This window comes from Pan troglodytes, chromosome 9, assembly GCF_028858775.2.
Source record: "Pan troglodytes isolate AG18354 chromosome 9, NHGRI_mPanTro3-v2.0_pri, whole genome shotgun sequence".
In the NCBI taxonomy this organism is placed as follows: domain Eukaryota; kingdom Metazoa; phylum Chordata; class Mammalia; order Primates; family Hominidae; genus Pan; species Pan troglodytes.
Window position 1 is genome coordinate 30,037,723 of NC_072407.2, and position 27,779 is coordinate 30,065,501.

Consider the following 27,779-nt stretch of genomic DNA (forward strand, 5'->3'; position numbering starts at 1 on the left):
TAGAATTTGTTTTAACATAAAAAAGTTAGATGACTTCTTATTCTAAATAAAATGGATAAAAATATTTTGCCTTGATGTGTGTATACGTTTTATGTGCTTATGCATGCATTCACAGTTATGTGCATGAAATGTTCAGATATCAAATTTATCTTTTTTATTGGGTACAACATAAATGAAAGATTAAGCTCAAATTTTTATGACGATATGGAGAACATAATACAGATTTTTGTTTTGATATTAAAATATAAGACAATGTATAATTGCAATAGTTTGCTAATATTAAAAATTAAGAATTGATAATGATTAACTCCTCAATAATACATGGATGGCATACAAACACAGTGAGATTTAAGGAAAGCATATATCTCATGTTTTGGAAAATAAGAATATGTAATTTTAAACTGCAAGAGGCATTTATGTAAAATGACTATATTGAGTGCTTTTGGAGGAAATCTACTTGAATTTATTCAATAATCATCATTTCATAAATTAGAAGTGAACTTTATAATCATCTGAACAAATTCACATGCATTTCACATAAGAGAAGTGAAGTTAAAGAATTAAGTGGCTCATTTATTGGATCACTGTTCATTAGTAACATAGCAACAGAGATAACTCTGGTCTTCTAAATTCTAGATTCCAGGGATCTTTCTCTAACATAATATGTTTTTCAAATAACAATATCCCCATTTTTTTCTTCATCATAGTAAATGGAAACAGGGGCCGTTCAACCCAACATTTTTTTTTTTTTCAGGAAAGACATCTAAACTTTACTGAGTACCTGGTATGTTCATATTTTTTTCTGTTTAAACTTTTTAAAAAATTACAAATAATTGTAAATTCATATGCAGTTATAGAGTCCCATATACTGCAGAACAGTTTACTTCACTGATAACATCTTTTTAAACTGTAATACAATATTGCAGCCAACATATTAGCATTGATACAGTCAAGCTGGAGAACATTTCCATCACAAGATACCTCATATTGCCCTGATAAAGCCACATCCACCACCCTTTCCTACCTCATTCCTGACCTTTCGTCAACCTCAAAGATGTTCTTCACTTCAATAATTTTGTCATTTAAAAAATTCCGTATACATAAAGTATCTGGATTTTGGGGGTTGGCTTTTTTTCACTCAGCTTAATTCCTTGAAGTTTCATCCAGATTTTTACATGTTTAAATAGTTCATATATTTTACTGCTAAGCAGTATTTCATGGTGTGGATGTACTACAGTTTGTTTAACTATTTACCCATTGAAGGACATCTGTGTTATTTCCAGTTTATAGCTATTACAAATACATTTCCTACAAACAATTTCATGTTTGTGTTTGTGTAAACAGAAGTTTTAATTTTTCTCAAATAACCAAGAGTGAATTTCAAAGTAACACAGAAGCTCCATGCTTAGTTTTATAAGAAACTAGTAACTGCTATTTTCTAGTAGTTCTAAGAAACTGAAACTACTATTTTACATTTCCAGCAAAATGTATGAGGGATACACTTTCTCCATATTCTCACCAGCATTTGATATAATCACTATTTTTTTATTGGTGCATAACAGAATTTTTGGTATATGTTATAAGGCATTCACATAATTTGTAAAAAATCAACTCAGTGTACTTGGAATATCCATCACTTTAAATATTTGTCTTTCCTTATTCTGCTATGTGTGTGAGAGAGTCTTAATATAATTTTAACTTGATTTCCACTGATTGTAATATAATATATAGGTGTTTTGTATGTACACTATACATATATGTTATAAATATATAATGTGTATTATAGAGTGTGTATTGTATAGCTGGCATATATTATATAGCTGGTATAGTATATATTACATATATACTCAGACATGTATAAACATAACATGATATGTATATGTACATGTGTATAATGTATATTTTATAGTGTACTAGTTTTCTATTGCTACTGTAACAGGTGCCACAACATTAGTTTCTTAGAATAAAAAAATTTTAATTTTTTATTTGTATAAATTTAAGTGTTACAAGTGCAGTTTTGCTACATGGATACTTTCCACAATCATGAATTCTGAGCTTTTAGGGTATCCATCACCTGAATAATATACATTGCAACCGCCACCAATTTCTCATTCTTCTCCTTCCTCCCACCCTCTCACCCTTCTGAGTTGCCAATGTCAATTATTCCACACTCTATGCCCATGTGTACACATTATTTAGCTCCCACTTGTAAGTGAGAACATGTGATACTGGACTTTGTGTTTCTGAGTTATTTCATTTAAGATAATGGCCTCCAGTTTTATCTACATGGTTGCAAAAGACATGATTTCATTCATTTTTTATGGCTAAGTACTCTTTCATTGTACATATACACTACATTTTCTTTATCCAATCATCTATTGAAGGAACTTAGGTTTCTTCGCTATTGTGAATAGTGCTGTGATAAGCATACAAGTGCAGATATGTTTTTAATATAATGATTTAAAAAATTTCAGGTGGGCACGGTGGCTCATGCCCTGTAACCCCAGTACTTTGGGAGGCCGAGACGGGTGGATCATGAGGTCAGGAGTTCGAGACCAGCCTGACCAGCATGGTAGAACCCCATCTGTTCTAAAAATACAAAAATTATCCAGGCATGGTGGCGTGCACCTGTAATCCCAGCTACTAGGGAGGCTGAGGTAGGAGAATCGCTTGACCCTGGAAGCGGAGTTTGCAGCAAGCCAAGATCACGCCACTGCACTCCAGCCTGGGCAACCATCTCCAAAACATAAATAAATAAAAATAAAAATAAATAAAAAATATTTAGAGACAGGTTCTCATTATGTCACCCAGGCTACTCTTGAACTCCTGGTCTCAAGTTATCCTCCCACTGCGCCTCTCAAAGCACTGGGATTACAGGCATGAACCACCATGCCTGGCCTGATTTCTTTCCCTTTGGATAGATACCCAGTAGTGGCGTTACTGTAGCTAATGGTAATTCTATTTTTAGTTATTTTTAAAATCTCCATACTGTTTCCCATAGAGGTTGTGCTAATTTACACTCCTACCAACAGTGTATTAATGTTTCCTTTTCTCTGCATCCTTGCCAACATCTGATATTTTTGGACTTTTTAAATAATAGCCACTCTGACTGGTGGAAGATGATATCTCATTATGTGCATCCCTCTGATGATTGGTGATGTTGAACATTTTTCCATATGCTTATTGACCATTTGTGTGTCTTCTTTTGAAAACTGTCTTACATTTCTAGATATTAGCAGTCCTAGAATCAAGGTGTCAGCAGAACTGTTTTCTTCTGGAGAATCTGGGAAGAATCTCTTTCCTCTCTTATCCATCTTTTAAGGACCTCCCCACATGTCACCTTTCCCTTTTGCTATTGTCATCACATCACTGTCTCTCTGACATTGCCTGTAAGGTGTTCCTCTTTTAAGGACACTTGTGACCACATTGGCTCTACCTAGGTAATTCAGGACGGTTCCCTTCTCTCAAGAGTTTTACATAAGTTACATCTGCAAAGTACCTTTTACCCTGCAAGGTAACATTCACAGGCTCTGGAGGATAGGCCATGAACATCTTTGCTGGGACGTTATTCTACCTACCATATAAAGTACAATATATGTGACATATATTACATGTAATGCATTTTTATCTACAGACACAAATCCTTGTTACATAGAAACCTATGCACATTTACAGAATATTACCTGTCTTCTTCACTATTATATCCCCATCTCTAGAATAGTGCCACACTTACTCAAAGCTTAGCCCATTCAAATATTTGATAAAGGATGAATGATGCCATTTCTCTTCCATAACTGAGGGAAAACACTTGCTAGCAATCTTCCCTCACTAAAAAAGGGATTTTACAAAGCTTGCTTAGTGGCAAATAATAATTATGATTGGAACATTAATTATGATTAAATCTATTGCAAGCATCTGTCAGCTAAATGTAGGGGTGTGAAGAAAAATGTCTTGATTGTGCTTAGAGGTTTAGTTTACAAAGGAAAGGAGAGGTAACATGGAGGATTACTGCCATAGAATTAATTTCAATCACTGAGGAATAACGGTTGCAAAAGTAGACAGTAGTAGTGACTCTGGACCCACTGAGTGAGTGTTGTCATTGATGACAAGACAACACTGCTGGATTAGACATATCTCTTGGGTCTTAAGTACCTAAAATGTCATCAGAAGGGATGGAAGAGAATGAAAGAGATTTCTGACATTATTATTAAGATCTAACATTCTAGAGCCAATCATGCATTACACCTAAACAAAGAAGATAGGGATTGGGTAAACTGCCAAAGAACACAAAATTCATTGATGATAAAACCAGGATGTGAACTTGGGTAAGTATTAACCCCAAAATATATATTTCACTCTTCCTATAAATATTAACTCAAACAAATTTTATCCTATTAGAATACTTTTATAAGGTGACTTACATACAATTTTACTATTTACCATCTTTTTCGTGCGGTAAAAATGGTTTGGAAACATTGCTCTCTGCTATACTTCCCTGCATCGCAACCATAGTTCTCATCTATTTCTTAACAATTCACCTCTTATTGTACTTTCAAGTCACCCTCAAAACATGTACTCTCTCTTCTCACTAGATTGCCTTTTGCAAACTGAAGGGTATGATGCACATGATAAAAGGAAGACATTATAGGTACATTAGAAGAAAATATTTTTTTGAAAATCTGTTTCCAAGAAAGTCAGGGAGCCAACAGTTTTTGTCGCTCGCAGCGAAACAGATGTGTTATGAGCGAACAGATATTTTGGAAATCTGTTTCCAAGAAAGTCAGGGAGCGAACAGTTAGTGTCTAGCTACAGAAGGGCAAGTCTATAACACAAATTTTATTTAATAAGACTAGCAAAATCTGTGGTCATACAAGGTATGAAAGCAGTTTTATTATAAACTATTGATTGTTTATGTTTAGAGAGTGGTAATCTCAAGAAGCTATTGACCTGACCTTGTTTGCCTGCTTACAAATATTCATTTATTATTCACTTGGCCTGTGTAAGCTTTTAAAAAATTATTAGTATAACTTTATAAAGTAGATATCATAGTTTCAACAATACAGAGGTAGAAACACAAACCGAGTGGTTACTTGACTGGAACCTCATCATTCAGGTTTCCAGCTCAGAAGGCATCTCCTTGAAAATGTCTTTCCCAATTGTCTCATACATCAGTGCCAACACTTCCGTCAATCTCCCATGCAAGTCTTTTACTTTCTTTTTATAGTCTGCCTCTACCATAAGAATGCAAGCTTCTTGAGAATACAAAACGTATTTTTCTTGTTTACTTCTGTATCATCAGATTCAAGGACAATACTTGACACATAATATGCATTCAGTCATTATTTTCAAATGATCAAACAAATAGCTTGAACAACAGTTTACTCAAAGTCAAACAATAAGTAAGTAGCAGAACCAGGCTGCATATAAACTCAGTTCTTCTGGAGACAAAGCCCCCCATCTTTATTCTCTATATCATGACCTCCTAACTAACTCCAGGTTATGGGTCTTGCCTCATCCTAAATCATACTGTCCAAATATTAAATCGTTTTGTCTGTGTAGGACAAGCCCAGCCTTTCAGGTATGAGGAATTACTGCAAATTTTCATATTTAAAGTAGAGGCACATCATATGGGTAGATTGAGCTTGGGCAAGAAAGACAAGTTCTCTGTAAACCCTGTTAATTGCAACCCAGGTTAGACAGTACCAAACTAACAAGGGGACACATGCCTCTTCAGTGGCACACTAAACTATGATGATCCTTGAATCTCCTGGGATAGAGCTGGGTTCAACTAGTGGAAAACATGGCCTCCAACAAAAACTTAGGGAGGACTTTTGAGACTTTATTTGATACAAGCTTGACATCATCTTAAAGTTTATGATGTTCATAACATAGTTCACACAAGGACATCTTGAACTACTAAAGGTTTACACATTCTTGAACTGTTTAAACCTTTTTACAGTTCAAGAATGTATTGAATTTAAAATACTATTGACATGTTACAGTCTGCAGATAACATTTGGAAAACTGAATTTGTTCTGTCATACAAGCATGCATGCAAATATTTATTAAGGAACAATTATTTTCCAGGCAGTACTTCAGCTCTGGAAAAGATATACAGTAGGAAGTACCACATTTCAAAAGGAATATTGATTATTAACATGAAAGATGAATTTCATTGACCAAAACAATTTCCTGCTCCACAAGGGAAGAAACATACATATGTTTTGATTGCTGTTTTCACTTTTCAAAGTTTCAAGATAGAATATATATTTCTGATACATGATACACTGATTTTGACAATAATTAGCCTCACAACGCTATTAGGAAGACTGCCAAGTCTTTTTAGTACTCCAATTTGTTGACTTGAAATTCATTAATTAAGAGAAATGGGAAGATGAATCAGATTGCCCATATCTATTTTCTAGGTTCAGATCTTCCACTGAATTTACTGTTACTCATTCAACTTTAACAAAATCCCCTACTTCATGGACTACATGATTCCATCTGCATGACAACCTGATAATCCCTAACCTCTTTTTTCATATTATATTACTTCATACTCCAATTCACATCTGATCTTCCAAATATAATAATACATTTCCAGTTTGAGTTCCAAACCTCAAGGTCTTTCTTGTTTTCAATTTTCATTCCCACAGCCAATCAACACATTGCTATCGATTTGGAAATTGAGATGCTCTGACATCTCAGTTCCTTCTTTTTTCCAGCGTTCACTTTTAATGCCTTAATTATGTTTTTAGTCATACCATGCATTAAATTTTGCATACTCTCAATACATTCCCACATGAATGTTGAATTAGCTTTGTAGAACAGGTGTAAACATTTTCTTGTTTTACATCACCTCCAAGAAATAAAAGCTTTATTGTTACAAGGCTTTCAAGGTCCTTTGTGATCCAACCCATGGCTCCAACTTAACTCTGTAGTTCCATACTCTGTTCCTTTTCTGTGACTCCCCAACCTTGTAATCTGAGCTTTACCCCAACCATACACTCAAGGTTTTCCTTAATACAACATGTATTTTTACTTTCTTCCTACTTATTTCTCTTAATGTGACACACCATTCTTTCAAGTCACTTCAGACTCAATTTTACTACTCAAAACCAAGCCGTAATAGTGCTTTCCTGATGCAACTTAGCATGAACTGCATAGGAAGAGCACTTTCATGACACTCTGTACATTTGTCTATTATAACAGTTTCAATGCTTTATTATAAAGGTGACTTCCCTTTGTTTCTCTCACTAAGCCAAAAGGTCATTGAGGGTATATATGCCAGGTGTTATTTGTGATTCCACAAAAACATAAGAGAAAACCTAGGACACGTAAAACACTCAACAAATATCAAATGAGTAAATTAGATTATTCTCATTCTCATTCAAATATCCACCCTCTCCAGCAAATTAAAAATTTTAATTTAATATTTATTCAGAAAAGAAAATAAACACAGTGCTCATTCTCTGTGCTTAATATTCCCTTCTCAGCTTTATTCATGTTTCAAAGAGAAAGTCTCCATTGCGGGTACATTTTCACTACAGACGTAAGTATAAAGCAACTCTGAAACTTAACTTCGTAAGAGGCATATAATAGGCATGTGGTTTCATAAAAAGTTACCATTCCACAATAAGTCATTGCAAGAAAATAAAAGTAAAAAAAAGAAAATCTGGCTATAGGAAAGTGAGATGAATCAGATTAATGATAGAATCATATTATATGCCATAAAGGCTTTACTGTGTTATGAAATGTAAAGGGTAATTCAACATTGTAAATTGACAAGGATAAAATATCAAAGAAACTCAGAAAAGTTTTAATCTCTAAGTATAAATTTACTTTCATATAGGGAATTTCATGCATATATCTCCAAAGAGATATCTAAGTGACTAAGCTGTTTAGATGTCCTAGGCATATAGTGTTTGGATGTTGGAGGCAAGAAGCAGCTGCTCTATCAGTTTTGACAGGAGCATGATTTTTCACCCCTTCATATAAAAACATGGCCCTATTAGTCACCTGCATACAATTCCTCTTTTTCTCCATTAACAACAAATATATAAATACAAATACCTTAGGTAGTAAGGAAGGCTTTTCAAAATGTGTTCCCATCACCGTTGGGAGGAAACTCTCTAAGGCACTTCTATAGTCTTCTGATAGAGTCTGTTCACAAAGATATTACATAGCAAACAGCCTTGAAAACTAGAGATGGTGTTTCCCTCAAGGTCAGAATATAGACATGTTCCCTTTCCAGGATAATAAAGGTAATGCCTCTCTGTTGGCAAAAGTTTGGGAGATTTTCTTTTTGTTAGATTGGGGCTTTCCTGAGTTCAAGCTCCTCAGCTGTGTCATAGTTCTACTGTATGCATTATTCACCTGGGCCTGCTTCATATCATCTCTACGGGACTTGGGAATAAAGGAAATTGATAGGAACACGAAGCTCATACTGCATGCTGAGTTGTGAATATTAAGCTGCTGAAATCCATTGGCTCACTGTTTCCTTACTGGAAAAATACATGGAAGCTTCGGTGCTGATGTAGCAGCTGTAGTCAGCAAGGCTGCTTAAGAACTCTTGGACCACTAGATAACTTTTCCCCCCTGGATTCATTTCCTGATGATCTCTACCTCACAGTCTAATTTGAAGTTTTGGTAACATGCTGTGGTTATACACTTTTTTTCTGTTTCACCTGCTTAGCCTTGGTTAACTTCCCCAAAGAGTAAGTTTTATCATATGGTCTACTCCCAGTGAAGATTTTCCCTGACATTTCCAGACACCAGGATTTACTTAAGTCATCGGATTACATTGTCTCTTTTAGAAAATCTTCATTTTATATATTATTTTATTATTTGCATTTAGGTATCATGTATATATCAAAACTATTGAGCAACTGTTATGTGACAATCGTAATAGTCACTAGATAGAGATGGGTTGATAAAAAGTACAGATATGGTACATGATCTCTGGAATCTTACTATTTGGAAAGACAATTACAAGTGAGCAATGAAAATAACATTTATGATCAATTCATAAGGTAAATAAAGGAATGTATGTCAGGTAGACCAAACTGAGTATAAGGCCCACTCTTGAAAGTCTTCTCTGTGGAAAGGATGTTTCGTTTGAAGTCTGAAGAGAAAGTAACAGTAATTCATAGAAAGACCAGATAGACAGCCACTCACTGTAGCTCACTGTTTAACAAAGCATGGTATCTAGTTGAAACAGTAAGTATCTGATGAATTACTACTTCTCATAAAAAAAAAAGAAATTCTTCCATCTGCACCTATCTGATAGCAAACCACTTGTGGTGTCTGCTTACTAGACATAAAGAACATGAATCTCGCTCGCCTGCAAGATGGATCATCCATCTTGTCCTCTGTCTCATATGATTTTTTGAAAATTTTCCCACTGAGAAGTAGCTTTCTTCTGTCAATCTCTTGAGGAAAATTTATCAAAAACTACTGAATATAATTGAAATACAGTCACAGAAAGTGCGTGAGGAATTATCTAGCCTAGTGTCAAATGATTTTATTTGGTTACAACCTGGCCCATGCCTGAAATGTTTTAAAGTACCATTCAGTAAATCTAGAACCAAAAATATATATAATCTTCTAGAACAAAAAAATTTTATTATTCTCATTTGCAAAAATGACGTGGAAGACATGTTCATATTACTTGAAGATATTGTGCAGTGTATGAAGAGTAGTCATTTTGGAATATAATAAATAACCAGATAAACTGTAATGTAATCGTTAATTTCCTTTTCAGAACAATGGTTTTTACTGCATTTCAGTCTTCAATTAGACAAAGCTGTCATGTCTTAACTTTGCTGAAGACAAAGGTATGTACCATATGCTACAGAATTGAAAAATTACCCATCTCTCACTTCCTAGCTTTCTTCGGCAAGTCTAATTCATTAAATTTAAGGTAAATACAAGCACAGAAAAATGGCAGTATGTAAACGTTTTATTTCTCTAATTCAGCCAAAATTCTTCTTTTTTTTTATTTTGACACTATTTTCTCTAAATGTAACATGTTTTCCATAAATGAAATATCAAGCAAAAATGAAATGCCTGACTCTGTACTTCTGTATGTTTCTGAATTTTTCTGCTTTGTATAAGACACATCACTGAGGTCCAAATGACATCAACACATTCCCTTAGGGCAACACAGAAAAGGGAATACATTACAAAAAAGGCAATTTAAGTCTCAACTTCAAGCATCTTTTGATTTTATTAGCAGCAAGTCATTCAGTGGACACACCAGTGTCCAGCACTCTCTTGGTATTTGCCACCAGGAATTTGTTCCAAATATCAAAATCTGTGGATGCTCAAGTACCTCATATACAATGTCATAGTGTTTGCATATAATCTATGCATATTCTCTGTATACTTTAAATCATCTCTAGATTACTTATAATACCTAATACTATGTAAATGCTATATAAATTTACAATGTAAATGCTATGCTGTATTTTTTATTTGTATTATTTTTGTTGCCTTTTTATCCCAAATATTTTCCATCTGCAGTTGGTTGAATCCATGGATGTAGAACTCAAGAATACAAAGGGCTTACTGTATTGTGTATCATAAACAATGAGGCTAGGGAGCCATCTTCTAGTAAAGGGTTGCTCTGATAATGCGAGGTTTGCTAGAGACCAAAGATAAAGTAAGAATGGAGTCAAACTGATGAGACCATAGGTTTAATGTTTATTGTATGCTCTTTTTCTTCAGTTGTGCACTTATGTGCAAGACATTTCTGACTTACCCAGAAAATGCAACCCTTGGTTTGGACAGGACCTCCTATATTATGCTAAAAGGAATTACCTGAATATCTTCTCAGAACCCACAGGCACATGCTTTGATGGAAGGTTATTTTTTCCATGAATGGGAGGGTGGGGGAATGGTTTCAGGATGATTTAAGTGCATTACATTTATTGCACACTTTATGTTTATTATTACATTGTAATAGGTATTGATCCGAGAGTGAGATCTCCTCCCTGCTTGGCCACTGCCCAAGCCAGCAAGTTCCACCCAGCTAGGATGTGCGTGCACAGATGGGGTCACCAACTTGCTGTCCGGGTGCTTCCTGGGGAAACACCGGCTTGCACCTGCCCACAGAGTTCAGACAGAAATGGGACGCTGGGCTGTAAGCTCCAGCAGGCATTGCCCACCTGGCTTCCAGTGGTGAGGGTGGGTGAGGTCACCCACTCTGCTATCTGGGTGTTGCCTGGGACAACAGGAGGCTGTGGTTGCTGACTGAGTTTAGACAGAGTGCGACCACTGGGTCAGAATCTCCAGCAGTCACTGAACATCAGGCTACCAGTGGCAGGTGTGTGTGAGGTTACTCACCCTGCCATCTGGGTGTTTTCCAAGACTATAGGGGACCTGTGACCACTGGCTGGGTTCAGATAGAAGCTGGATGTTTGGGCCAAAAGCTGGCACTGAGCCTTGTCTAGTGAGGGGGTTGGAGCAATCTTAATGCTCCCAGTTATCGTGACTGTGGCCTCTACTGGGGCTATCATACTGGTGCTGGTCTGTTCTGGGGTCCAAGGTTTGCAGAAGTCCCCTTGGACTTGAGAGTTACCTCCAAAATATGTCCAAGGGGCTCTCTGCCTCAGTGTGGACATGCAGTGACAGAGTGTGAGGGAGGAGGAGGATTCTCTTTTTCCCAGTCTTGCACAGGTCACTGAGGAGACTGTGAATGCCCCTGAAGGCTCTCACTCATTCACCCTTTCCCATATTGAGGAGCTTCTCCTGGCTCCGTGTTTATCCCAGATAAGCCTTGGTGCCCTGCTTCACTCCTGCCTGCTGTCCATGTCCCCTTGTTGCCTGGATAGACGCTGATGTGGTTTCTTAGATGATCAGCGTTTAGGGTCTGTTTACTCTCCCCTTTGCTTCCTCTCTGTGAGAGCACATGAGCTGCTTTTAGTCTACCATCTTGACCCCACCCCCTCTTAAGAATATTTTTAATTACACACACACACACAGAATTAAATGAGATAAAAAAAAATACTGTAAATACTGCTACATTTTCTTCAAGTTCTATTTTTTGGGATTAAACATGACTAGATAATTCACATCTTTTAAAATATATTATAATTGGTTTAAAAACATTTTCTATTTCATTAACTATTCTTTAGCAGAATCTTCACATCTTAAAGGAGTCGCTGTCACAGAGATAAAGAATGTTAAGATGCTGAACAATAACCTAGACTTAAAGAGGTTCAATCACCATAATAAGTAAAACTGCAGATAATATAATGGTTTGTTCCAATAATTATAATTATCATTTGGATTTTATTTACTATGGGTTGTGTATGATGCTAGGGGCTTCACAAATTTATCTCTAATCTTCACAGAAAATCTACTGGCTAAGTGAATAAGAAATTTAAAAATCTGTTAATCAAGGCTCAGAAAATTTAAGTAATTTATCAACTATGAGCCAGTTGGTGATGGCAAAATAAGGTCCATAATTGTATTTCATCATTATTACACAGATTGTTGGGGATAGACAAATATATCAGCACAAATTGAATGCCATTTTGGAATACAGAACTCAGCATGTTCATCATCCTGTTTATAAGAAACAAATTTCTGCTTTTTATATAGGTTATATTACAGCACTTAGTTATTAAAAAAAACTTATATAAACTCATCTATTTCCTGGTTCTGTTTAATACTCAACCTACGACTGAAACTGATGTATTACTTTCTCTTCCCTATTTTGCCAACCTATTTGAAAATGCATGTTGAAATTTATTAAATAGCAATTTTGATTATTGTGGGCCAAGTGGAGATTGAACTGTCTGGAGACTGAAGACAAACCTGTATGTCCGTGACTTAGGAGAGTTGTTTTAACTTGCTCAAAGCTAATCTGCAAAAAGCAATAATCTCCTAGAAACTATCAGAGAAAATGTCCTGTAAAATAATTGGTTATGCCCTTGATAATTTGTATTGGGCAGTGTATATTGTGAAGCAAATAATAAAGATGATTTGTCAGACATACATACTAAATTCAAATGAAGGTGGTAAGAAATCCAATTCTATTTTCTTCCAAATTCCTAAAGCAAAACTCATGATTAAATCATTTTATTATTATCTAAGATAATTTTTGAATTTCTTTCAAAATACAGAAATGATAGTAAAGAAAATGTTTTCAGAAAAAAATTAACATTGGCTGTGAGAACTAAATATTGATGTCTATTTATAATTCTTTTATTTGAATTCATAGAATTGATTTTGTAATGAAATGATAAAAATAGAGATCATTAATATTGTCATTTTAAAGGGAAATTTATATTTTGTGATCTAATCATGAAAATATGATGTTTCCAATCTAAATTAAAGTATTAAAAACAAAAGTTTTACTCTTCTATTCTCATTATGAAATCAGTTTGGTTCAGAAAATACTGCTGAATAATCATTAATGTGCTCCCAAAATTGTAGCTATGAGAATAGTGTGAAAAATCTGATATATTTTAATATAAATCTCTCCTATTGAGAGTGCTGAGCTGTAACTACCAAAAGATATCTGAGATTTTTAGCAGAAGAAATCATTTTAGCTTTTTAGGTCAATAAAAAGTTAGAAGAGGGAGAGAAATTTCCCCAAAGGTAAAACTGAAAGCAAATGGACTCTTCTCTATTGAATATTCATTTATAATACTGGGGAAGAGAGTATTAAAATGTCTGAAGAAAACAATTATCCCGTCGGGCTCTTGGAGTCCAGTCTCCAGAGTTCGAGAGCAATAGTTCCTACTGCACTTCCCAGAGACGGTTTTCTGACAAAGACAACTTGACTCTAATTTTTATTCATATATTTAATAGATTTATTAGCCATCTATCAAATGTCATGTTCTATAACCAATAAAGTAAGAATTGAAAAGTAAAATCTAGGCCCTAGCCTCATGAAAGGCTCATAGTCCAATGGACAAGATAGCTATATAATACCAATCATGTGGAAGTGCTATCATATAAGATTATGAACAGAATATAAAAGACTGGCACAAAAAAAAGGAGTGAGTAGTTCTTCTGGTAGTAGAGAAAGCAAAGTGGCATGTGTCTAGCACACATTTATGACAGCTTCAGTTAGTCATCAGAGAGTTCTCTGAGTCAGACAGGCTATCACTGACAACCATACATCACTTGATTTCTTTCTGCATGGAAAAAATCTCTCTTCACTCTGAACCCAGGTAATTCTGCAGGAGTAATTAAATTTCTTGGATTTGTTCTTCAGACTGGAAAAATCCAATAGGTAGTTTTAAAATCATTTGGAAACTACTTTGGTGAGATAATCAAATTGTTTCACAGAAATAATCTCATCAATAGTCATGTAATCTCTTTGAGGTAGACTAAAAAAAAAAAATCCTATTTTAAAAGTAACAAGAAATTAAATGACCCACCTGGAGACACTCTGCCTGTGGAGTTAGCTCTGTGCACGAGCAACTGCCCAATGACTTCATGAGAGGGTGGAGTCTGAAGAACCCTCAGAGTTTACACCGGTTATATAATTTACACTTATTAGTATACAATGGGGCTAGGATAAATTTCAATAGAAAAGCTCTTTTTTTCAAGATAGTTTATTCTTATTTTCCTGTCACCTTCCTCACTTAACTGTCGGGTTCAGCAAACAAATATATCAAGATAACATTAAATACCAATAAAACAACCATAGAATCTGAAGAGAAATGTTCATGTTGAAATTTAGTTTTTATACTAATTTCATCCTCCACTACATTAAAATATAATGATATTAAAAATGTATTTCCTGGGGTAGTGGGGATACTCTGAGGGGCTTGCTACTGTGTGGGTAGAGGATAGCCATAGTACAGCCAGGGAAGCTGCCCAAGGAACAGAAGCTGAAGCTGTAGAATGATCATGGGCGAGAGGTTTTAGAATCTGCTCATGTTTGCCTAATACATGTAGCAGCCACAGCAAATGAAATTCTTTAAATCTTAGTATTAACAGGTATTGATTCATTTACCATTATTGATGAAAATCAGGTCAGCACAGAAGGTGGTGGATACATTACTTTTTCCTTCAAACGAGCAGTATCACAAGAACTGAGCTTGAGTTACCATGGAATTCTTATAATTAAAGATGCCTCTACAACCTTTGTGGAAAAGTCCAGAAAACCTTCCAAACAGTGATCTTTTGTTTTCCTGTATTTTCACCACTGTGGTTGCAATTTGGCTTCCTGAAAGTACATTACGATGCTTCCTGATGTCCTCAGGAATTCTCAAATCCCTCTTTTAAACTTTAAGACATATGGACCAGTTGGCCATAGAAGGATCATTTTAAAAGAATACACAATAATAGAATTTCACCCAGATAGTGTATTCAAGATCTGTGACTGGATAAATTGTTTTCTGAGCTGAGAGAATATTTCAGTCTTATATTTTAGATCATATGTTAAAAAAACCATAGCCATACCCCAAAGATTGTGATCATAGCTAAATATTTAGTACAGTAGAGTAGTAAAACAAATGGGTGAATATCTAAAATGTATGAAGTAAAAGAGCACTTCAGAGATTTGATTATACAAAAGATTCTAAATAATACAAATAGGACTTCAGAAGATGAAAAGAATTCTGAAGAAACTATTAAAATATGAACATGGCAATAAATAAATAAATAAATAAATATGAACATGGCAAGAAACTATTAAAATATGAACATGGCAATAAATACTACTTAGATACCAAACAATATTTAAGGTATATTTAATAATAATTTCTGAATAAATATCAGCAAACAGACTTCATCCTTTGGGGTTTTGGCTTATGCCTCAAAGGAATTTGTGGCCAAGGAAGGTCAAGGAAATTTACCTATTCAAGAACAATTTCTGACACAATTGCCAACTGGAAAAAATATATAAATACACAAAATATTTACTGTGTGAAAGCAAATGAATATGTTTCCCCTGTGAATAAATCATGCCAACAAAATGCTGCAGTCCATAGACCAGGTGACCAATGACATTGCAAAGAAAGAATTAAAATTACTCTGTAGCAATTCTTCATTTCTTAGAGTCTGAAGATGTGAATCCTTTACTGAAGAATATGGTTTGGATACAATTAACGGGAATAAAATCTTTTCCAGCATGGGCACTGCAGATAATGAAATAGTATTGTACTTAATATTATGGACTAGTGATAGATTTTATATGCAACAATATAGATGTCCATGGATATCTAACTATCAAGTTGAAGAAAATTTAGGAAAGTGAAAGTCTTGTTTTACTGGTTTCCTTCAGGAATATAGATTCTCTATTCACAGATTTTGTAAAAATGGAGCTGTTGAGAAACACACTATTGATTCCTGAGAGGAGTTGCTACTCAAAAGATTATCGAAATAGTCACTAAACAATTAGTAATTGTTAATAACATATTTATCTTGGCATGTCACAAACTTCAGCAACTTCTCAGTTGTGGAATAACAGTGTGTTAATGAATCAAACTGTAATTGCTCCAGGTAGTGCTCTAGTCTATAAAATTCTGCTAAGAGAGAGCTGTTAAATTATTTCCTTATTAACATTTTTCTCACTTGTAAAAATAAAATCTATTTCAGATGATTCTGTTATCTAGTAATACTGAAAGGACTGGCACTGTCCTGTCATTTTTAATTATGTCTCTATCAATATTTTGGGTGAAAACCTGAAGCCTGCTTTCCCAGGAAGGAAATTCAATTGTGGGGCAAAAAAAAAAAAAAAAAACATTTTTCCCCCCATTTAATCACTATGTATTTGCTTGAGTTCCTGGATCTGATCATCACTAGATTTCCATCTTATACTTCTGCCTGTTTCTTCAAAGTGTCCTTGGCTAGTTCCTCCTCATATCCTTGATATCTAAAATTTGGAGTGGCCCAGAGCTTAATTCCTGGACACTTTTCTCTCTTTTAGGTACATTAATACCTTTGATGGTATAATCCAACTGCTTGGAGTATCACCCTTAAGCTAATAAATGCAGATGTGTACTTTAAGCCCATTCCTCCTCCCTGGATTCTACACATGCTATACAACTACCTAGTTTTCGTGATTTTGTACTGTGTCAACTTGGCTAAGCTGGGATATGATTTCCCATAATTCTCTTCCCCGTGCACTGCCAAGTTATGGTTGATCACACAAAAAAATTGAGATTCGGAAACAAAGCAGGGGTCGTTAAGCAGGGAATGTTGATGCAGGGTGCCAGAGGCTGCTGCAGTTCACACACATTTTCACTAATCTGCTGGCTCACCTTGCTAATGAGGAAGGTCACAGTATTCAGTCTCTCTGGCTGCCATTGCATGTTCTCTTTCAGCTTCTCTGGTTTAGGGCCAAGTACACTGTGTATCTGTGGCAAAACAATTCGGCTTCTTCAGCAGGCCAGTCCTTATCATTGAGTGTAGAGGGAATAAGAGAAAAAGTTTCACTTTGCCATGGTAGGTTATTCTGTATTGTTTTTGTGGATTCATTTTCTATTGCTAACTCTGTGTTCACTGTCTTTCTTCTTTCCAGCTGCCAGTCCTGCTGTCTAAGAGTGATTTCAAGATCACCACCAGATGCAAACATAATAGCCTTCCAAAGAAATCTTCACCAGTTCCAACGATTTTGGAAGGTCTAATCTGTAATAAGCCCCTTCTACCATATCCTTCCTAGTGGTCCTGCTTCCTTGATTAAATCCTAATGGATGTGCTACATGTTACTCGATGCCTACTTGGCCTCTCAAATGTAGCACATTCACAACTGAATTCCTGATATTACTTCTACCACAAACTTGCTCTTCTCATGTTCTCCAGCACATTAAAAGCAACGTTTTTCTTCCTTTTATTCAAACCAAACATCTTGGAGTCATCCTTGATGCCTCTCTTTCACCCGCATTCATATTATTTATTTTAGTAACATCTTTAAAATATATTATTCCATCCTCTACCTGGCACTTTACTCTGGCCTAAGTAAGTCATGTCTCACTGGCATAATTACATTAGTTTTGCTATGTGTCTTCTTGTTTCTGATCCTGCTCCTAAATCTATTACCCATTCACCTGACAGACTGAGTCTGTTACAAAATAAATAAGGTAATGTCACTTCTTTGTTCAGGAATTTTCAAGGTTTTCAATCTCAGTTGGAGTAAAAGGTTAAGTTCTCATGCTGATTCAAAAGACCCTACTTCATCTGGTGCCACCATTATCTTTTCTTATTGTCTCTCCTCCTCTTCCTCCTCCTTCTCTCTCTCTCTCTCTCTCTCTCTCTCTCTCTGTCTCTCTCTCTCTCTCTCTCTCTCTCTGTCTCTCTCTCTCTGGATCACCTGTTCTATCAACATTGACCTCCTCCTCAAACCAGGGATTCTCCTGCCTCCAGATGTTCATGCTTGCTTTTTCCTCTGCTAGATGTGCTTTTCTACAGGAAATCACATGACTTGTCTTTCCCCTTCTTCCAGACTTGTTTTTTTAATCCTTCCAGACTTGTTTTTTTAATCCTTCCAGAAAACCAGCTTTAAAATGACAACCCTACTCATTCACAAAATATCTTCCTTTCTTGCTACAGACTTTTGTCCTTAGCACTTAGTTCTCATTATAATACTATATATATGTTTTATTTATTTATTTTTGTATGTCATCTACTAGACTATTAATTTGATTAGGGTAATTATATTGGCTGTTCTATCCAACAGATCCAATAGTGTAACCCAAATCCACGGTGCCATGTCTTGCAAATGGCAGGCTCTTAATAAATATTTGTTGGATAAGGGAAGGAATGCCAATGTGAAAATTAATACAGTGGCTAAAATCAAAAGGAGTAAAACCTTAGAAATTTCATATGGTTCAGTGTGACAGATAAAATGGCATAGGTCTAGTACAGGAACTAGGCTACAATAGCAGCCATTAGTTCAGGACCTAATGAATGTAACATGAGTGGCCTAATGAAATTAACCCTCCCAAATCAAGTCTCTCCTCAGGCCTCTCTATTCCCTGAGACACAACAATATTGAAATCTGGGAAACTAAGAATTGTACAGTGTCTTCCAAGTGTTCAAGTGAAAGGAAGAGTCACATTTGTCTCACCTTAAATCAAAAGCTAGAAATGGGCTGAGCATGGTGGTCCATACCTGTAATTACAGCATTTTGGGATACTAAAGCAGGAGTATCACTTGAGGCCAAAAGTTTGATATCAGCCTGGGCAATATAGCCAGACTCTGTCTTTAGAAAACAAACAAAAAATAGCTGGCATGGTGATGCACGCCTTTCATCCTAGCTACTCTAGAGTCTGAGGTTGGAGGATCACTTGACCACAGGAGGTCAAGGCTGCAGTGAGCCAAGACTTTGCCACTGCACTCTGGCCTGGGTGAAAAAGCAAGACACTGTCTCTAAATAAATAATAATTAAATAAAAAAGTAAATTTTTAAAAAGCTAGAAATGATTAAGATATGTTAAAAGTTAAGATTGGCTGAAAACTAGACCTCTTGCACCAAACAGTTAGCAAAGTTATAAATGCAAAATAAAAGTTTTTGATGGAAATTAAATGTATAATTTCAATAAACACATGAATGCTAAGAAAGCCAGACAGCTTACACCAATATGGGGAAAGTTTGAGTGGTGTACATAGAAGATTAAACCATCTACAACCTTCCATTAAGCCAAAGCGTAATCCAAACCAAGGCCCTAACTCTTGTCAATTCTAAGGAGGCTGAGAAAGGTGAGGAAGCTACAGAAGATATGAAAGCTAGCAGAGATAGGCTCATAAAGTTTAAGAAAATAGGCCATCTCCATGACATAAAAGTGCAAGGTGAAGCATCAAGTGCTGATGTAGAAACTGCAGCAAGTTATCCAGAAGAACTTGCTAAAATAATAACGAAAGCAGCTATGCCTAGCAGATTTTCAGTGTAAATGAAACAGCCTTTTATTGGAAGAAGATGTCATCTAGGACTTTCATAGCTACAGAGAAAAATCCAATGTCCGGCTTCAAATCTTCAAAGGACTGGCTAACTCACTTATTAGGGGCTAAGGCACCTGATTACTTTAAGTTAAGCCAATGCTCGCTTGTCATTTCAGAAATCTTAGGGCCCTTAAGAATTATGCTAAATCTGCCCTGCTCGTGCTCTAGAAATGAAACAACAAAGCCTGGATAATTGCATGTCTGTTTATAGCATGGTTTACTCCATATTTTAAGCCCAGTATTGAGACCTACTGCTCAAAAAAGATTTGTTTTTAAATTTTACTGCTAATTGGCAATGCACCTGGTCACCCAAGAGTTCTGACAGAGATATACAAGGAGATTAATGTCGTTTTCTTGCTCCTAAAACAACATCCATTCTACTGCCTATGGATCAAGGAGTAATTTTGGCTTTCAAGTCTTATTATTTAAGAAATACATTTCATAAAACTGTAGTTTCCATAGATAGTGATTCCACTGATGGATCTGGGCAAAGTAAGCTAAAAACCTTCTAGAAAGGATTCACCATTCCAAACTTTATTAAGAACATTCCTGATTCATGAGAGACGGTCAAAATATCAACATTAGCAGGGGTTTGGAAGAAATTGATTCCAACCCTTGTGGATGACTTTGCAGGGTTCAAGATTTCAGTAACTTCAGGAGGAAGTTACTGCAATGTGGTAGAAATAGCAAAAGAATTATAACTGAAAGTGAGCCTGAAGATGTGATTGAAATGCTGCAATATCATGATAAAATTTTAATGAATGAGAAGTTGTTTCTTACGAATGAGCAGAGAAAGTTGTTTCTTGAGATAGAAGTTATTCTTTGTGAAGATGTAGTGAAAGCTGTTGAAATGACAACAAAGGCTTTAGAATATTACATAAACTTAGTTGGTAAAGCAGTGGTAGGATTCGAGAGGATTGACTTTGTATTAGTCTGTTCTTGCACTGCTATAAAGAGATACCTGAGGCTGGGTACTTTATAAAGGAAAGAGTTTCATTGGCTCATGGTCCCACAGGCTGTACAGGAGGCATAGTGGCTTCTGCTTCTGAGGAGGCCTTAGGAAGTTTCCAGTCATGGCGAAAGGCAAAGATGAGCAAGTCATCTGTCATGACTGGAACAGGAGGAAAGTTGGGAGAGATGCCACACACTTTTAAACAATCAGATCTTATGACAACTCTCTCATTATCACCAGAACGGCACCCTGGGAAAAATCTACCCGTCTGTTCCAATCACCTCTCACCAGGCCCCACCTCCAACTTTGGGAATTAAAACTGAACATGAGATTTGGGTTGGGGACATTCAAAAAGCTTTGCTGTTTGCTATCAAACAGCATCATGTGCAACAGAGAAATATTTTGTGAAAGAAGAGTAAATAAATGCAGAAAACTTAATTGTGGTCTTACTTTAAGAAATAGCCACAGCCACCTCAACCTTCAGCAACAACCACCTTGATCAGTCAGCAGCCGTCAATATCAAGCCAAGACTCTCTAGCAGCAAAAAGATTATGCCTCACTGAAGGCTTAGATGATCTTCAGCTTTTCTAGCAATAGTTGAGGTATATAAATTTCTTAGGCATAATGTTAATGCACACTTAACATTACGGAGTCAAGTGTTAGCAACGTAACTTTTCTGCTATTAGTCTGTTCTCATACTACTATAAAGAAATACCTGTGAGGTATGTCTTTACCTTAGCAACTCTGTGAAATCAGCTTTTCGTATCTCCCTTGTTTACTCCATAATGGTCTATAGTATGGTGTAAATATAATTTTTATATGCACTGGGAAACAAAAAAAAATGTGTGACTTACCATATTGCAATAGTCAATTCATTCTGGTGGTCTGGAACCAAACTCACCATATCTCCTAAGTATGCCTGTGTCGAAGCCAGTTCTCATTTTTCCTTTGTAATTCACTGTGAAGTAATTGTCTACTGAGCAAATGTTACTATTTTATATTAAACAAAATTCTACAGCTTGTCTCTTCCATGAGTAAAAAGAAATGTAAAGAAGTTATCTCTTTTGGCCTTCAGTGTACAATGATTATTATAATGTCTTATTCTCAGAAAAAATATTTGAACAATAACAGACTAATACTCAACCTACATCTTTTTCATTATTTATTTTTAGCCCACCTTAATAATAGAATGTTGCTATTGTTGATGAAAAAAGCCAAACTCAGAAAATATTTGAAAAGGTTTATGCTGAGCCAAATTTGAGGATCATGGCCCTTGACACAGACTCAGGAGGTCCTGAGAACATGTGCCCAAGGTGGTTGGGCTACAGTTTGGTTTTATAAATTTTAGAGAGACAGAAATTACAGGCAAAGACATAAATCCATGCGTATAAAATATACATTGGTTTGGTCAGGAAAGGTGGGACATCTTGAGTAGTGGGGCTCCCAGCCAGGTCATGAGTGAATTAAAATATTTTCTGATTGACAATTGGTTGAAAGAGTTAAGCTATGCCTGAAGAATTGAAGTCAGTATAAATACTTGAGTTAAGATAAGGCAAGTTCTGGAAGCCAAGATTCTTGTTATTTAGATGAAGCCTCCAGGTAACAGGCTTTAGATCAAATAGATGATTAATATCTCTTATCAGGCCTAAAAATGTGTCAGACTCTCTGGAAAAGGAAGTTCTGGATAGAATATTAAATTGATAAGGAATGAAGATTCTCTACAGAGTGTAAACTTCTTCCTCAAGGGACAGCTTTGCAGGGCCATTTCAAAATATGCAAAATAAAATATATCTGAGGATAAAATATTCAGATTTCCTTCAGGGCTACCATCTGTCATGTGATACTATACTAAACTCAGGTTGGAATTTGCTATCATCTTATTGCTACAAAGAGTCTGTTTTGTCAGTCTTATGATCTCTATTTTAATGTTAATACTGGCCAGCTGTGCCTAAATTCCAAAAGGAGGAGAGTATAAGAGGCTATATACAACCTCTCTTCCTGTCATGACCTGAACTAGTTTTTGGGTTTTCTTTCAGATCCCCTTGGCCAATAGGGAGGATCCATTCAGTCAGCTGGGGGGCTTAGAATTTTATTTTTGTTTTACAGCATTATATCCAGTCTATGTCTACTAGGGGAGAAAAAGCCTTCAAGTAAGATAAAAATAAGACAAAACAAAACATCCACTCCACTTAATGAGGTATCAGACAGGAGGAAAAGTATCCTTGTAATTTGGGGAGGCACTTCTAGATGGGAGGTTAAACTGATAATGGAAAAGAGATGCTAACTGAATGAGCAGCTAAAAAAAAAAGCAACATATTGATTTCCTCTGATGTGGTCAGACAAGTGTTTATTTTTGTTTTATTTTTCCTTAGCAACTCTGTGTGGTCGGCTTTTTCTATCACCATTGTTTACTTGAATAAATTAAATATAATAAAGTTATACAAGCTAGAATGCATTATTTAATTATACTTACCTGGTCTCAAAAATAATTTAATAATTTTAAGATCTTACAACTAATAAGCAAATTTGGAACATGTATCTGTCTGATGTCAAGCTTTTGCCCTGTCAACAAAATTATCCCATGATTCCTTAGGCAGATGAATGTATTAATAACTAGACAAATTGTTTTTATGAATTCTTTTTTTCTCTACCTAAAATAGTTTAAGGTTATTGGATTGAATTAAGATTAGGATACTAAAGCTGATTTTATCTATCCTCCAAGAGTAATTTAAATTTATATAGGTCATTAAAAAGTTGTTTTCACATCTAAGAAAAGTCATCACAATTCTAAGATGACTCAAGTACTTCTTTAAAAACTCTTGACTTCATAAGGAAACATGTCTCCTCAGCATTATAATTCCTTCAGTGGTCATTTTTGTAGCTTGTACACTGGAGACTGTTTCATTAATACTTTGGTGAGAATTTTTCTTTTCTTTTCTTTTCTTTTCTTTCTTTTTGCTAGACAGAGGACAGAGTCTTGCTCTGTAGCCCAAGCTGGAGTGCAGGGGTGCAATCTCGGCTCACTGCAACCTCCACCTTCTGGGTCCCAGGTCAAGCAATTATCCTGCCTCAGCCTCACGAGTAGCTGGGATTACAGGTGCGTGCCACCATGCCCAGCTAATTTTTGTATTTTTAGGAGAGACGGGGTTTCACTATGTTGACCAGGCTGGCCTTGAACTCCTGACCTCGTGATCCGCCCGCCTCAGCCTCCCAAAGTGCTGGGATTACAGGCGTAAGCCACTGCGCCCAGCCTTAATGAGAATTTTACACCTGACTTGGTTCAGCCACTCCCAATGAAACCAACTTTGCAAAAATAACTAAAACAATTATTGCAGTGAAAGACACCTTACCTAAATGACTCCATCTTGCTTCTAACCTGCAAGCTGTCCTCCTTCATTCCTGAGCTTAGGCTGAACTAACTTTAGGAGAACATAGTTAATAGTTGTGCTTTGAAACAAAGATGATAACTGCCCTTTCCCAAAACAAACCCTCTTCGTATGTAGGGACTAGACTGCCTTTGCAGGACTAACAAATTAGCCACAAGATTAGAACTTCCGGTTTAGGAGTCATGCAGCTGGAGGTTGCAAGATTCTAAACCTCCCCAAATTGCTCCTGGGGATAACATCACTATTGTAAAACGTAAGATCAGTGCTTGAGATATTTTGCAGACCCTGCACTGAATGGATCAGCTGGCACAACCCAGATTGATAAACTGGCTTATCTGGTCTTGTGTTCCCCACTCAGGAAGCAATGAAGCACAAAAGGACAGCTTTGACTCCTTAAGATTACATCTTTGAGACAACCAATGAGAACTCCTGACTCACTGGCCCCCTACCCACCAAATTATTCTTAAAAACTCCGATCTCCGAAGTCTCATAGAGACTGATTTGAGTAATAATAGAACTCCAGTCTCCCGCATAGCCGGCTCTGCATGAATTACTTTTTCTCTATTGCAATTCTCCTGTCCTGATAAATCGACTTTTTCTAGACAACAGGAAAGGTAAACTCATTGGACGTTTACACAAAGATATTGCAAAGTCAAATCTGAAAGAAAGTCATCTTCTCTCAAGTTTTAGCTACCATGTTCCAAGGTTGTCAGGCATTTAAAAAAAATTAAATGTCTTTCTTTACACTTACAAGTTCATATTCTTGCTTTGTATCTATGTTTTAAAAATAAACCAAAGCTTCAAATTCCTTCTTTAAATTTAAAATAGAGAGTCTGTTAGAATCTTCCTGTCAACTGGAGTCTTCTAAATATGAGAATATTTATCATATGGAAAATTATCGGTACAATTATAGCTACTCCTAACATATTAAATATGACTTTGACTATCAACACACCGAATATAGGCTTTTATATGCTAAAAGGTTCTAATGCATCGGTTATATAATAGCTGTAAAAATAGAACGTACTACTCTAACACGTGTCCATCTCATAAGATAAAACATTACTCTTAAGTTTAGCATTCACTGTTGATTAGTGTTATAGCTGTGGATATTTGGCAAAATAGTGGTTTAAGAATATAGACTTTCAGGCCAGGTATGGTGGCTCACACTTGTAATCTCAGCACTTTGGGAGGCCGAGGTGGGTGGATCACGAGGTCAGGAGTTTGAGACCAGCCTGACCAACATGGTGAAACTCTGTCTCTACTAAAAATGCAAAAATCAGCAGGGTGTGGTGGTGCACTCCTGTAATCCCAGCTACTCAGGAGGCTGAGGCAGGAGAATCGCTTGAACCCGGGAAGCGGAGGTTGCTGTGAGCCGAGATCACACCACTGCGCTCCAGTCTGGGTGACAGATCAAGACCCCAACTCAAAAAAATTTATATTATATATATTTTATATAATATATATATAATATATATTATATACGATATATATTTTATTTATCATATATACGTATATATTATATACAATACATATTTTATAATATATATTATATATACGATACATATTTTATAATATATATTATATATACGATACATATTTTATAATATATTATATATGATATATATTTTATAATATATATTATATATATGATATATGTTTTATATTATATATGATATATATTTTATAATATATATTATATATTTTATAATATATATTATATATTTTATAATATAGAAATATAAATGTAATATAAATATTATAAAATATATTATTATATATTATAAAATATATTATACATAATTATAATATACTTGATAATATATTATATTTTTATAATATATAATATACAATATATTATGTATTATATTTCTATGATATATATTATTTATATAAATATATATTATATTATTTATATAGAATGTATATTATATATGTATATATTTATATGTTATGTATATAATACATATTTTTATATATTTATATATTATGTATATAATATATATTTTATATATTTATATATTATGTATATATTTTTTATATATTTATATATTATACTTTTTATATATTTTATATTTTTATTATATATAAAATGATATATATTTATATATATTATATATTTATTATATATATTTATATTATATATTATATATACATATATATTTATTATAGATATCTATTACATATTATATATAATAGATATCTATTACATATTATATATAATAGATATCTATTACATATTATATATAATAGATATCTATTACATATTATATATAATAGATATCTATTACATATTATATATAATAGATATCTATTACATATTATATATAATAGATATCTATTATATATTATATATAATAGATATCTATTATATAATGTACTATATATTTATTATATATTATATATAATAGATATCTATTATATATTATATATAATAGATATCTATTATATAATATACTATATATTTATTATATATTATATACTATATATTTATTATATATTATATACTATATATTTATTACATATTATATACTATATATTTATGATATATTATATACTATATATTTATTATATATTGTATATAATATATATTTATTATATATTAAATAAATATATATTATATATTATTAAATTATATATAATTATTATCTATAAAAAATTTTATATATTTATATATTATTATTATTTATACATATTATAATATATATAGAGAGAGAGACAGACAGACAGACAGAGACACTTTCAAATTCTCATTGTATGGTAGTAAAAACTGACCTGTGTGATAAAATGAGGTAAATTTCAAGCTGCTTCATGGACCACTTTTGCCAGCATCTGTTATTTTCTGTCTTTGTGATAATAGCCATTTCAACTGCATATGATGATATCTCATTTTGGCTTTCATTTGCATTTCTCTGATGATTACTGATGTCGAGGATTGTTTTGTGTACTTATTAGCTATTTGTATGTCTTTTTTTTTTGAGAAATGTCTATCTGGATCCTTTTTCCTTTTTTTAATCAGATTATTTGTTTCCTTGCTATTGAGTTGTGTTTATTTTATATATTTTATGTTAAACCCTTATCAGATGTATGTTTTACAAATATTATCAAATATTTATAGGTTGTCTCTCTTCACTGTGTTCATTCTGCTGTGCAGCTTTTTAGTATGATATAATCCCATTTGTCTATTTTTGCTTTTTTGTCCCAACAGCATTTATTGAAGAGACTGTGTTTTCATTGTGTATTCTTGACATCTTTGTTGAAAAATCAGTTGATCATAAATGCACTGATTTATTCCTGAGACTCTAATTCTGTTCCATTGGTTTATGTGTTTGTTTTTATGCTGTTACTATGTTGTTCTGATTATTACGCTTTTTAAATGTATTATAATTTCAGGTTTTTTGATGGCTTTAGCTTTGTTCTTTTTGCTCAAGATTGCTTTGGCTATTTAGGTTCTTTGGAGATCCCCCTAATAATTTTTTGATATTTTAAAATTTGTATGAAAAAAGTCATTGGAATTTTGAAAGGAATTGCATTGCA

At 34.5% G+C, this 27,779-nt stretch overlaps 1 long non-coding RNA gene across 1 annotated transcript; it reads left to right on the forward strand.

Annotated features, from left to right (window-relative positions):
- The first annotated feature begins 655 nt into the window (after window positions 1–655).
- Window positions 656–19,337, forward strand: LOC107967045 (uncharacterized). Its single transcript, XR_001707215.4, has 4 exons — window positions 656–784; window positions 7,497–7,552; window positions 9,764–9,836; window positions 17,489–19,337. It is a non-coding gene; the product is annotated as an uncharacterized LOC107967045 (long non-coding RNA).
- The last annotated feature ends 8,442 nt before the right edge of the window (window positions 19,338–27,779 follow it).